This window comes from Mesocricetus auratus, unplaced genomic scaffold (assembly GCF_017639785.1).
Source record: "Mesocricetus auratus isolate SY011 unplaced genomic scaffold, BCM_Maur_2.0 Super-Scaffold_100025, whole genome shotgun sequence".
In the NCBI taxonomy this organism is placed as follows: Eukaryota; Metazoa; Chordata; class Mammalia; order Rodentia; family Cricetidae; genus Mesocricetus; species Mesocricetus auratus.
The window spans coordinates 19,317,943-19,332,341 of record NW_024429206.1 but is presented as its reverse complement, the minus strand read 5'-3'; the positions used below and the strand labels follow the sequence as shown (position 1 = coordinate 19,332,341).

Here is a 14,399-nt window from a genome sequence, read left to right as displayed (position 1 = left end):
GGCATCGCTCTGAGTCCTGGGAACTGTGGATTTAGTAGGAAAGAGGTTTCCTTGCAGTGTGACAGATGCCCTATGAATGGCCTGGGTGGAGGAAGCTGCATCAGGGAGATGGAGGCACTGATTTTCTATTGGCCTGTATCACAGTCTGTCACCTAACATATGTGGTCACATCAATCCCCCAAGGTCTTATTAGGTAGCCCTAACAGATCTGGTGCTTATTATGTAACCCAGGATAGGATCAAAGTCATGGCAACCATCCTGTTTCAGTCTTCCAAGTGCTGCGATTACATGGGTGGACTGCCACACCTGTCTGCAACATCATTTTTAAACAAGAATTGGTTGATTTTCAGTTGGAGTGGCATAAGGAAGCCAGTCAACCATCAGTCTTAGGAGCTGGGAAGGGAATGCGTCCTTCTGAGTGCTGATGAACTTTTCTCTGTTAATGAGGATGGTATCCTGTACCACATCACCTCCTCGGGGTCAGTTTGCCACATCAGCATCTTTACCCACTGGCGGAGCCTGAAACAACCATCTTGGGGAATTTGCAAGGCAGTGCTGGAGGCTCAGGGCTGGAAGGAGAGTGAGGGGGAGGCTGGTGGAGTCTTAATGGAGAGTGTCATCATTTCCGAACCATTAATCAATCCTCTCTGCAAGAAGCAGCACCTTTTTTAAAAGTCACCTAATGTCTTCATGGCCTTGTTATCTGTGGAGAGACCCATGGAGGCTCATCTTTTACAGCAACAGATATAAATGCGCCTTCCTTCCTGCATTAGTGGCTAGTGTACTCTGAGCTTAGCCATACCATGTAGCAGCTGGTCAATATTGTAGGTGTGGGATTCCAGCTGTACAATTTCCTGCACACTGCCCTTCTTCCTTCTCTCAGCTTGCTGTTCTGATTAGTCATGTTTCATGACCATTTTATTACAGGTACTCTTCAACCCGTTTTAGGAGTTTGGGGGTAGTTTATGTGTTCTTATGTGCAGTTCAGGCTGACAACCTATGGGTTCACATTCCCTGCAGGGATACATTGCAAGTCCACAGGTCATACTGAGGTCACAAGGAGTGAAAAAGTAACCCGGAAGTTCTCTCAGGCACGAGAGCCTCAGAGGGGCCAAGCATCAGGGGTCTCAGAGGGGTTCTTTGCCAGCTTTCCCAGCATCTGTCAGCATCATAAACACAGGCTCTCCATCTCTATGGAAACATACACCTGTTGTGAATTTTTAATATGAGTGGAATTAAACAATGCATGACTCTTGGGGCCCGGCTTCTTTCACCTAGCAGCAAGCTACTGAGAATTTTCTCAGAGTAGAAGGAAATGGGGGCTTAGCATTGCCTCTCCTCCCCATCATTCTGGGAAAGCAGATAGTAGTTTGGGCCACAGTCCCCTCACTTGCGTAACAGTATTTCATACTCAAATGCTCTCACAAAAAAAAATCACCAAGAATTGAAGGTTAAATGATTTTTTTCCTAATCAAACTTGTTATGGTTGGGGCTAGACTTTCAGACTAGGCTCTTTGAGGCGTGATTATCCGGATTATCTTGCAGGCAGCCAATTAGCTGGCTGTCATGGTATCAACTCCACTGGGCAGATGTGGCCAGAGACGGTCAGGACCCTGGACAGAGCAAACTTTCCCTTCTGTTTGGCTTTTTTTTTGAGAACTTTGAGCATCATATTGTATTTACATCACATTTTCCACCACTCCTACTCCTCCAATGCTCACAACTCCCTCTCAAATTCATAACCTCTTTTTTATTTAATTATTATTGTTACCTACATTTATTATATAAATAAAACCTGCTAAGTCCACTTAGTGTTGCTCATATGTACGTGTGTTTAGGGCCCACTACTTGGGACTGGATAATCCATCAAGGGGCTTGTCCTTGGGGAAGAGTGATTCTCTCTCTCTCTCTCTCTCTCTCTCTCTCTCTCTCTCTCTCTCTCTCTCTCTCTCTCCCTTCTCTGCAGCCACTAATTGCCTGTAGCTCTTCATCTAAGGGTGGGGCCTTTGGAGACTTCTCCCACCCACCCTGGCAAGTCAGCTGGTGCTGTCATTGTGCAGGCCTTGTTAAGGCAATCATTCTATTGAGATTTCATGGGCATAGCTTCCTTGTCACATAAAGAAGACACAGTCTCACAGAAGCCATCTTGCATCTTGTCCTGGTCCTCTGGCTCTTACAATCTTTCTATGCTGTCTTCCTCTTTGTTCCCCGAGCCTTAGGTGGAGAGGATGTGTTGGATGCAGCAACTGAGGGTGAGCATCTCAGGGTTAGCTGATTTGTTCTTTTTATTTTGGCCAGATATGGCTTTCTGTGATGGTCTCCCATCTGCTTTAAAAGGATGCTTCATGATGAGGGGTGAGAGCTACACTTATCTGTGTATACCAGGCTGGGTGTTAAGAATGCAATTGGGAATTATACTGGTTTCTCCATTGTTCACTCCTTTGCAAATTGCACATTTCTCTACCCCCCAATATATCTTCAAGACCCCTTCTCCCCGCAGTAATTCTATCCTCCCTGCCAATGTCACCAGGCTGGCACCACTTGCAAAGTCTTCCCAGAAAGAATGAGATAACAAGCACCACCCAGTGTTGGCTTGCTTTGTCATCGATGGTACCATTCTTGTATGGTAATACTATATTCGACTTCATGTTGTAATGATGCAGTCTATATTTGAACCCAGTGCTGCTGCTGTTCTTTATTATTTGTAAATCATTACACATGTCCAGACATGAGAGTGAGTTTAAAACTTTTGCAGCTTTTCTCAGATGACAAAACCAAAGTGAATGACTCATTAACAAATTCACAAAACTAACCAACTTCAGAATGCAAACCCAGACTCCTTTGATATGTCATTGCAACCATTAAATCAAGCTTCCCTTTGGAGATAAAGAAGTCACAGTCAGCGCTGGGCAGATGGTAAAGGGCTTGCTGTTCCGGCTCAAGGAGCCAAATTTGATTCCTGGAACCTATATAAAGAACCCGACCCAGCAGAGTGAATCTGTAATCCCAGCCCTGGGGAGGCTGAGGCAGGAGGATCCCAGGGACTCTCTGGCCAGCCAGCCTAGCTGATCAATGAGTTTTAGGTTTAATGAGAGACTCTGCCTCAATAAAAAAGATGACACTCAATGTAACCTCTGCTTTCTCTACCCCCGCGCATGCACACATGCATACAACACCGACAGCACACACCACGGACACAAGGACAAGCACACTCACACATCCTTCCACAAAAATGCTGCATTTGAAAGTTTACATTGTTGTGGCAGGCCTCTTTCAGGCTTTGCTGTTTAAACTCTTGTAAAGTTGCTTTTCACAAAATCCCTGTTGAGACTTGGCTTGGCTGCTAACCCTGGACAGCCAATGTGGCAGTTGCTTGAGTCCATGAAGTAGGATGCAGGTATCAGCTCTATGTGGAGTTTGGTAATGTGTATGTATGTTCATGGAAATGAATGTTTCCCCTGAGATCTCCTGAGGTCCCATTCCCAGGCTGTGCCTGCAAGTCCCTAGCTTGGGAGTAACTGTGCAGCCTTCTAGAACCTTCTGGTCAGAGACACTTCTGGGTTTGCCACACAGGAGCCTGTGGTGTGGCAAGAATAGGTATGTCGGGGTGTGGGGGGGCTGGAGTTGGAGGTGTATACTGCCTGGCTCAAGCCCTGACTGTAGCTTACTATGTAGAGACTTCTTGTCCAGGCTGTTAATGAACCCCTGCTTGTGCCTTAGTTTCTGCATCAGGCAATAGAGGTGCCACCCTGAAGTGCCGATATGGTAAGTGTTCGGAGGACTGGAGAGATTTTAGAAAGCAGAGGGCAAAAGTAGCCTGCTCAGACACTGTTACAGAGTCAACCATGACTCCTCCTGGGCACCTGGCTCTCAGGGTCTCTCTGGAGGCCAAGAACACAGTCTCTCCATCTCTGGTGTCTTTAGCAGCCCCTCTTCTTCTGTCTCCAGCTGCAGATCTCTACAAGAAGTCTCATGGGTGGGTGAGTACTGCTGGGAGCCTGGCATTTGAGTTTCCCGTGGTACGCGTGGCGTGAGGTACCTGAGACAGCTCCTATTTTTGTGCCCTTACTCTCTCTCATTTGTCTCTCACTCCAGGTTCCCCAGGTTTCCCTTGACTACCTGTATTTCTGCTTCCGTCAATGTCTTATGTGCCCTATCTTGTCTTCCTTTCTCACTAGCCCAGGCACAGGGGCTATTTCTAGAACACACGTGCCGTCGGGCACCCGCTGAGGCCAGAGTGCAGAGGAAGCAGAACCCACGAGTTCTCCAGACAATTCTTTCCCTCTAGTTTCAGTTTTCCCTTCTCCCCATCTTACTGCTGGAAAGCGGATATGGTGAGCATTCCTGGGGGATGGGAGACATCCAAAGGGCTGGTTCATTCCTTGTCAACTTCTTGATACGCTCACACTCTTTGGGAATTGGGAAAACCCGGCTTACCTCTCAGTGCTGTGGCAAGGTGATAGAGCGGTCTGGGAGCCCTAGGCTGGATGCACTGAATGACAGACACTCCAGAGACTGAACTCCAAGGTCAAGGAGCTGGCTAGTTCTATACTATTGCAGTTCCCTTTATGCTTGCAGGAGGCTTTGTCTTTACATGGCAATGTGTATGGGAGGGATGGGAGGGATAGAAGAAAGAGGGGAAGGGCGGTGTGGGTTACCCTTACAGCATCATTTAACTTTACGGATCTCCCAAGAGCTCTGTCCAAAACTTGCCACGTTGAGACTCCAGGCTATAAATTTGGAGAGGTTGCAGTTTCACCTGCAGTAAGTGCAGACGGCCTCTCCAGGCTCAGACGAACAGAGCTGCCCAGCACCCTGCATCGCCTGCTTTCTCCCCGCATATAGGGGACTCCTGCCCAGCAGATCTCTGTGCCCTCACAACCAGGATTTGTGTTCTACATCTGCCTGACTTCTCTAACAAAGAGCCCCGCTTTCAAGCCTGATCCAGTCTGTAGATGTGTCTATTTTGGGAACAAGTACACTGTGCCTGTTTTTATTTGAGGCACTAGACCATACATCAAAACAGGAGTAACCGAGAGAGAAAGCCATGGTGACAGCTGCTGAAGACACAGCATCCCTGGTGACACTGGGTACCCTTCTTCCTGTGTGGCTTCCACACTTGGGTCTGTGCTGCAGCTGACTGAAGTGGGCACATCCCATTCACCATCAGTCTAGAATGTTCTTGTGTCTGGGCCAATTGTCCATGTGTAGCGCTTACCTTGAGGGTGGCTGAGATTCAAACTCTGGAATGGGTCTTTCCTTCCTCCCCCATCCTCATTGGAATTTCTTTTTTGTCCATAGTTCTGCTTTACGTGTCAGAAAATCAATCCAGTCTTTTTTTAGTTAGTGTATCAGTGAATACTGAAGGCTTGATAAAGCCTTATTTACTAGACTTTCTGCTTTGGCCCAAGATTTCAGGATTGCATTCCCAGGGGGTCTCAAGTCTGGTCCTGGGACCTTCTGGTCACTTGCCTGCAGCTGTCCCTCATGGCTGTATGCCCATCTGCAGGGTGTAAGTAGATGATGCTTTCCTGTCTGCTGTGTAGACCCAGGACTTCATATACTCACATGTCTCAAGTGGATGTGTTGTCTCTTAGGCATCCTAAGCCTGGTGATCCTGAGCCCTGTTCCCTTTTGCTGGGCTTTGAAATTGCAAGATCAAAGGCTGCAACTACATACATCACTAAAGAGTTAATTATCCAGGACTAGGGAGGTGGCTCAAGAATAGAGTACTTGCCGTGCAAGTGTGAGGATCTAAGTTCAATTTCCAGAACCTGCGTTTAAAACAAGCCAGCTACATACTCTGGAGAGGTAGAGACAAGAGGTTCCTTTAGACTTGCTGGCCAGCCCAGACCATTGACAAACTCCAGTTTAGTGAAACATGCTGCCTCAGAAAAACAAACTGATGATGTCTGATGTGTGACAGTTGTAGTCACTCTCTGGCTTCTACATGCATGTACACATATGTGTAAACACATGTGTACAGGTTTAATGATCTGAGGCAGCAAGGAAGTCTGTGCAAGCCAGACTGCCTGTTTTTGCAATGCTATTCCAGATTGCCTGTTTTTGCAATACTATTCCAGGCCAGAAGAGGCTGGGAAGGAGGGACCCTGTTCCCCGAATTACTCCTCAACATAGTCGTGACAATAAGTGAGTCACAGTCTCCCCATCTCTAGGCTGTGGGCGTGTGTCACTGAGCTTAATTACTGAGCCCTCAGATGCGGTCAGTAGCCAGTGGTATCCACCTCCACAGGGGTCCTGCTCTGACACAGAGGAGAGTCACATGCACTATGTGACAGGGGTGTCCATGACCTCAGCCTGTAGAAACCCTGTATCAGACTGTGTCAAATCCCTAGTCCTCCCTGCCATGTCCTTCTGTCTATCGTCAGCTTGGCTGTCACCCATGCTTCCTGGTAGAGATGGCTTTGTCGTGTTGCGGCTGCAAACCCACACAGTCTAGAGGCTTTCTGGTCTCAAGCACGCACCCTGTATATATACAGGCATCTTTGTTTGGCATTTCTTAAATGGGGATTGTTAATTAGAGTGGCTTAAACTTCAGAGGTGCTCAGTTCAATTAGAATGATGCTGGTTTCCCTGAGTAGACAGCCCTGGTCCCCTCTAGTGTTGCCTATGATGCCTCTTAGGGGACATCTCGCCATCTAAGAGTTATGGTAGGATAAGGCTGAGCGCTGAGTACTTGCTAAGTTGTACCCAGGTGCAAACCACGTGTGTACTCTGCTGCCACAGGGAACACCCAGAGCCTATGACGTGGTTTAAGCAGTTGCATTGAAGTCACAGCCAGGGCACCTCCCTCATTCACTCCTGTCTATCACTGGCCAGGTTCTTCAATATCACTATCCAGGACCGCACTCTTTCTTATCTGGCCTATTGGTTATTTCCCATCACCCTTTTCTGTGACTGACTCCATGCTGTGGGGACTAATGTCGGAAGTGACCCCTAAGCGCTGGGACTCATTTGGAAACACTGCAGTAGTAGGAAGAGGAGGTTACATGTCTTTGTCTTTGCCTGGAGCTGTCTTGGGTTGTGTCTCCTGCCTTGAGTGAGACAGCCTGCTATTTCCCCCTGGCAACACCAACTGTAGCCGCTGAAATGGAATTTGATAAGGGAAATGAGTTTGACCTTTCTGCAGCTGCTGAAAGACTGAATGGCAGAGCCTTGCCCCCTTAGTACCAGAAGCAGCTCCGTGTTCACATGGCATCACAGTACAGGTCACCAGTCCCATTCTGCAACTGGGATATGCATGGCTTAGAAAGAAAGATGGGGTCCCACTTGGCTGAGGTTCCAGGGTCAGCACCAAGCCTAGATCTAGTCTCTTATCCAGAACTTTGTGTCCCCAGGCTCTGCCTCATCTCACCATGCCCTTTCCTTCTTTTCTAGAAAGATGATCTGAAAGCTGATGTGTAGAGGGAGCATCAACTGAGGACCTTGGAAAGGCCTTCCCTGGAGGGCACAGCAGCATGACCAGGTAATAATGCCACTGTTAACCCATCTTGGGATACCTCAGAAAGGCCTGGGAGGAGCCATAGGGAAGGGAGAGCGTGTGGAATGGACCGACTCTACCCAGCCAAGTTGACCTGAGACTCCAGTCTGCTGAATCACACAGCAGTGTCTCTCCAGCATGAACCTCTACCTAGACATCTACCAGACACTGAGTCAGGAGCCCCAACCAGAGAGTGATGGCCCATCCTGAATTGTGCCTGGTCTTCTATCCTCTGTCCTTCTCTTCTATGCTGTGGGCATGCTGGCCAAGCCCCAGCTCTCCACCTGGCTTCCATAGCTGCTGGCGTTCATGCCAGGCTACTGTTTTTGCTTACCAAGATGCAAAAATGGTTTCTTAATTAGACTCTCTACCTCCCTACTAGCCATCCTGTCATGATCCCCATAGCAGATGGGGTGATCTTGGCTTCCTCAGTGCCTCTCCTCCTGTGCCTCCCACAAATATATGGAGTTCTGGTGACCTTGTGTGACCTTGGTATCTGCCACTCATTCACCAAGCTTCAGCCACCCCAACTTTTTTTTCTTTTTTTTTTTTTTCTTTTTTTTTTTGCAGTTTGGAACCGCAGTCTGGTCTCAGCTCCATATAGTTTCTGGGCTCAGAATGCTCTGCTGCCCCTTCTTCCCAAACCCAGGCAACTGAAGCCCCAAATCCTTCCCATTAAGCTGCCTGTCGCCCCCAGTCTGAAGGCTCACCTCTCCTCTCCTGCTATGGGATCTTGTCTCACCTGGTTTTTATGCCTTTTAGTCAGTCAGTCCTTTCTCGTTTTGGTGTATCTTCACTGCCGTGTCTGTCTATCTGTCTCCTCTGGTCTGGTCTTCGTCGTCACCTCCATTGCGGGGCCTCCAGCATGTGGAAGGCAGAGGTTCCTTTGGTATTAGTTGAGCAGTGGATTAGTGCTTTTGGGTTTTGTTTTTTTTAGGGCACATGCTTCATTATGTATATCAGGTGGTTCTAGAACTCCCTGTCCCCCTGGTTTAGTCTCCTGAGATACAGAGTGACAGGCCTGTCCCACTGGGGCAGGCTTTAAAAATTCTTTGATTTTTCCTTTCAGTTTGGGGAACTGAGCCTTGAACATGCTAGGCAAGGACACAACCATGGTCAGTCCCTGAGTCCCAACTAGATGCTTTTGAGCTGCTGATGTCACACATAATTAAAAATCTTAAAAATATGAAGTTTTCCCCCTGCCAATAAATTGCAGTGTCAATGAGAGTAGGGATCCCTGTCCATTTCTGGTGGGAACTGGGCAGCCATTGGGGAAAGTAGGCTGGACATCCTTCCAGAATTTAGCTAGGGCTATGTACGATCCAGCAATCCCACTTGGGGTCTGTGTTAGCCCCTTTAGTTGCTGCTGTGGTGAAACACTGTGACAAAAACAACTTAAGGGAGAGAGGGTCTATTTTATGGTCCACCGAGGCGGGGGAAGACATAGTGGCAGGAGTCTGAGGCAGCTGGTCACATTGGGTCCACAGTCACGAAGCAGAGAGCAAGGGATGATGGCACGCTAGCTGGGGCCCAGCTCACTTTCTCCATCTTACATAGACCAGGATCTGCCCATGGAATAGCCCTGCTCTATGTAAGTCCCAGCTGCAATCAAGTCAAGCTTTCCTACATTCGTTAACTAAATCAGATCACCCGCCCATAGGCATACTCGGAGGTCTGTCTCCCAGGTGAGTCTAGACTCTGTCAGGTTGACAGTTGACACTGTCACAGGGTGTGTAGCCACACAAATCAAAAGCATGGGTTTGTGTGCCCATGGGATAAACTTACAGCGGCCCAAAGCTGGAAGAAACCCATGTATCCCGTGAAGATAAACAAGGGACTCACGGGTATCCCAGCTTGACTTTTCCTAAGGCCAGAAATGTCTGCTCCTGCTGCCTGCTTTCCCTGCTGTTTTAAATAGGCTTTGAGGTACCCAGTGATTGTGCCCTTCGCAGGGGTGTCAGAGGAGCCTGGTGACTCACTCCCAGGGTACAGACAGTAACAGCTCACTGGCAGGGGTGTGCCCAGACCTTTCCCACCCCCGCACAGCCTGGCTGGGCTCTGTTCTGTGTTCATCCATAACAAGAGGCCATTCGGACATGAAATGTGGCATGGGTGAACCTTGGGGACATCAGGGGAAGCCAGCAACAGAAACGATGGATACTGACTGAACAATTGAACTTTTTATCTGTTTGCTTATTTGAAGTCTGGGGGTAGAATCAAGGACCTCGCACATGCCGGGTAAGCATCTACTACTGAGCCACACCACCCGCTCTCTTTTTACTTTTCATCTTGAGACAGGTTCTCAAGTTGCCCAAGGTGGCCTTGTCCTTGCTCTGTCACCAGGCAGACTTTGAGCCATCAACCCCCCCCCACACACACTAAGCTTCTTGACTAGCTGGCTTTGACTGTACTTAAATGAGGTCCCTGGTGTAGCCAAAGATGAGACAGAAAATGGAGTGGCGGGAGCCTGGGGCCAATGGAGCAGAGGTTGGGAGTCATTGCTTTAAGGAGACAGAGTTCTAGACATGGGTGGCAGTCGTGGGAGCAGGGGGGTGGGGAAGCAAGCTTGATTAGTATCACTAGACTTGAAACTAGTTGAGGTGGCGTCGTGGACAGTTTAACCATATCTTAAAAACGGATGTGCTTTCCAGCACCCCTTTCCCTGTTCCCATCAGCCTCTCTTCTTCAAAGCAGTTCTAGGGGAGACTCAGGCACGCGCACACCAAGGATGCACACAGGAGAAGCTCTGTGACCTTTTCAGCCCAGGAGTCACATTTATTGATGGTGACATTTGCTTTACGCGCCTGATATAGAATGGTAGGGCTGGTGGGGACCTGGGCCGTGGGATAGGCTTCTTCCTCCTTTTCAAGTCAACCCCCCTCGCTTGGTGGGATGTGGTGGGTTTCTGGCCAAGCCAGTGCTCCCCCAGAAGCAGGTACAGTCTCAGCTCTGAGGCAGCCTCTTTGCCCAGCCTCTGGGATGCCCTTGACATCCCTATTTCTGAAGAGTAGACTTAGTTCAGTTTTGTGTTTTCCTTAAGGCCTGAGACTTATGGGCCCATTCCCAGCATTCCCTGTCAAACAGGCTGTTAGAGGCCTGGAAAGATGGCTCAGAGGTTAAGAGCGCACAATGTTCTTACAAAGGACCTAAGTTCAGTTCCCAGTGCCCACATCAGGCAGCTTACAGTCACCTGTCACTCTAGCTTCCAAAGGATATCTCATGCCTCTGGTATCTGGGAATACCTGCACTCATGTGTATAGTCTCTCTCTCTCTCTGTCTCTCTCTCTCTCACACACACACAGTTAAAATTATGTAAAAAATAAATCTGTGGGTAGGTTTCTAGGTGCTGAGAGAGAGTGATTCCCCTCTGCTTTGCAGGGATGTCAGAGGAACCTGGTGACTCACAGTGCCCAGACAGGAACAGCAGGCTGGCAGAGCCTTCCCAGATCTGTCCCACCCCCTTGCCAGCCTGACCAGGCTCTGTTCTCTTCCCAGTTCTGGGTGAGCTAGCTTGCAGACTTAGAGCCTTCCACGGGAGACAACGGCTCACCAGATTTCCCGAGGGCTGAGCATCTTGCGTCCTCGAGTAGCTGGGAAGTCCCAGGACAACAGTGACTGTTACATCTGATTCATAGCAGGCAGGGGCTTGTCAATACAAACCTGGCTCCCGGGAAGACTTCAGGGGTCTGCTCTTTTCCTTCTTCAGTACTTGCCTGGAGTTGCAATCTGCGTTTTAGTAGCCCTCATGTGAGAGCAACATTAATTATGGATGAGAGGGTGTGTGTGGCCCTACTCTTCCTAAGTTCCAGCAGAGGCAATAGATTCTGAGACCCAGATGTGGGCTAGACTATTAAACACTGCACTGAAGTCCTCTGGCGGACAGCCTTGTGGAAGAGCGTTGAGCCTGCAAATCTGGGATGCAGTACAGAAAATGTCCCCAATGCCTTGAGGCTTGCAAAGTCACCTGTTTCCTGATCTCACAAAGTAACTCTAATGTCTTCATTGGCTGAGCTAGACAGAGCTGTGAGCTTCCCCCAGGCGGGACAGCTGTCCCACGGCAGGTTGAGGTTTGAGGCTTTGTTTGCTTCGGGTAGAAGTGTTGTGCCCTTCTCCCTGCCAGGAACCTTGTGGCTCCCTCTAGAATCATCTGTGAGCTAGACATGTTCAAGCAGATACCCGGAAGCTAGTGTTGCTGAGTGAGCGTTGCCTGATGGGGCAGCATGTGAGCCTGGAGGTGCCAAGGCCCCAAGCTGGGTGTTGCATCAGTGAATCTACAGCCCAAGGGCTTTCGAGCTGCAACCTGTAAATCCAGTGACCCTGTTACAGGCAGAGTTCACGTTCAGTTACAAATGCCAGTATAAAAATGGCGGCATTAGTTTAATTGAGAACGTGATGGAAGTTTGTGGGGATGACACACAGACATTTAGGATTTGATAGGCTAAGCAAAGGAAAGGACATGACCAACCCCAGTTTTTATTTCCAGTTTTGTTTCAGAGATACTTGCACACATGCAGGGACCTCAAGGCATCTTTATTTATGTTTGGGGACAAAGGAGAGCGGCATGGCCTTTTCCTTTGGCTATCTGGATCCTGTACTGTCTGTCCTGGGGAGATCTCTTTGGGTGCCTTGTGGCTTTGAGTATTTCTATTTTGCAGGAAGCAGCTTGACTCAGTTCCCAGGAGAACATTCTAGGCCGAGTACATCTCCGACGGCAACATGGAGAGTTTTAAGGGGTGCTTTATGGTCATAGGAACATGTGCTGTGAGCCTCACATCTTTGTGTAGAAACACACCCGTTCTTCCTTCCATCCTCACCTCCCTGCATGTGCTGGGCTCTGCTGGGACCCGTGAGCTGAAGTGCTAGGTTCCTGGTATGCCCTGGGCCCTTGCCAGCTGGGCCACCGCCACTCACTGGGCCCCAAGGTGGTAGCAGGGAGAGACGACAGGTCACTTGATAGAGCCCTTCTCTGGCCTGTCAGCTCCAGTGGCCCTCCCCATCTTTTCTCAGCAGAAACAGGAGTCAGTCCTGTTTCATGGATGCATATGAGAGGAGTGTCCTGGGTGGGGATACCAACCAGAGAGGGACGTGAATGCAAGTTGAGCCCTGCTGAGCTCTGCCCTGTGTGGACAGTGGCTTCTGGGACACAGTTACCGGGCCTTCTTCGCCACTCTGAGCACTGTATCCTCAGTGTGGCTGGAAGAGGACCAGCCAGACCCTTCCTTACATGCTTTTGCACTCAAAGCAGTCACTGTCACTGGGCTCCAGTGTCACTGGGGATTGTGTCACATAGATTTCTTAGTACTAGCTGTAGGGTAAAACAGAGTCCCATCAATAAAGCAATGTAGGAGATGGAGTCATGGTCCTTATAAAGAATGGACAGAGGGTCAATAGCCATGGGGTGGGAGCTGGGGGTATGTAGGAGTTGGGGTACAGCTTTCAGAAGCAGCGGCAGGGATGAGGCTGGATAGGATTCCACCCGAGGGCAGGAGCCCACCTGGGCAGTAGGCTGTGTCTCCATCAATATACGATCTAGGATAGCTAACCCCACATGGTCTAATATAGGATGCTGTCTGGGGACAAGCTGAAGAAACACAGGGTGCTTTCTGGGGACAGTTCCAATGACATTCACCAGGAGCCAGCTTCCATGCAGGATCATCACCCAAATTGCAAAGGCCTGGAAAAAAGGAGCGTGGCAAATTGGCAGTGGGTGGAGACAGTTGGCAGGATGAGGTTTTCATTACCTTCTGTGGGCAGGGCAGCCTGCCAGAGGGGCTCTGCCCCATAACAGGGCTGCACCAGGATAGGAGTGGTGCAGGATGGGTAGGAATATCACCACAGGTAATGGAGTTCCTAAGTGCAAAAGTGGGAATGGGCTTGATTTGTTCAGGGAACAGAGACCGGGGTGTCCTCAGCATGTGACATCCCAGGCCAGGCTAGCAGAAGGCCAGGATTTTATTTAGATTTCTATGGAAACCCCAGGAAGTTTCTAACAGGCTCTAGCAGGGAGAGGCTAGGCTTGAAAACACTTCATAAAGCTATACCAGGCTCCAAATGAGACCAACTTCTGAGTGCTCAGAGTGGGCCCCCCTCCATCTCTCTTGACAAATGGGAATATGAGACATGGCAGCTTCCAGCAAGCCTCTGCCTGGGGCTGAGGCTCAAGATTGAGGGCCATTTGACTGAGATAGACAATGACATCTTCTTCTGAGTCTGTTGCCAGAGGCCTCAGGTGGCGACAAGATGACTTGCATGAGCTCCTGCATACCAGACATCCCCATGGCCCCCAGCAGGAGCCCCTGTAGCCACCAGGAGTACCATGTGACTGCCCCCTCTCCCTTGGAGTCAGTGAAACTGTCTAGTATAGCTCACAAAATCTCTGAGGCAACGAGGACTTTAGAGGTGGAAAGCACGGCATTGTGACAGTCTGTTCCAACATCTGGGGAGGGAGGGAAGCTGGAAGTCAGCCTTTGGGTTGAAATATGTTTCCTCCTAAGAATTAATAGAAGCTCAGTGCAGGGACTTCTCTCATCAAAGGCATGCCCCGACCTGCTTTAGGGAAACAAGAGAGACAGAAAAGTGTGTGTGTGTGTGTGTGTGTGTGTGTGTGTGTGTGTGTGTGTGTGTGTGTGTGTGCGCGCGCGCGCACATGCCATTTTCATCCAATGTCAATGCTGGGAAAGGATTTTAGACAGAAGAATTAGTACTTGTAGATGGTCTGGGTAGTACTTTCTTATCTATTAGTATTCTCATGGTGTAAGGGGTAGAAATGACTCCAATTGGCCCAAGTAACCTTGATAGGAAGATAAACAGCTTCAGGTACAGCTAGATCTAGGTGCTCTTTTTACCTTTTACATCTGTGTGTCTTGGTCCTGGGTCCTTCTCATTGACCTAATTCAAG

The 14,399-nt window shown here is 49.1% G+C and overlaps 1 protein-coding gene across 6 annotated transcripts in view; it reads left to right on the top strand.

Moving 5' to 3' along the window:
• Window positions 1–14,399, top strand: part of Rimbp2 (RIMS binding protein 2) — a 171,648-nt gene that overhangs the window by 87,938 nt on the left and 69,311 nt on the right. For all 6 annotated transcript variants that reach the window (XM_040731246.1, XM_040731249.1, XM_040731248.1 and 3 more), the window contains exon 3: window positions 7,399–7,486. The gene's annotated coding sequence lies outside the window, so the exon portion shown is untranslated. The remainder of the gene's footprint in view (window positions 1–7,398; window positions 7,487–14,399) is intronic.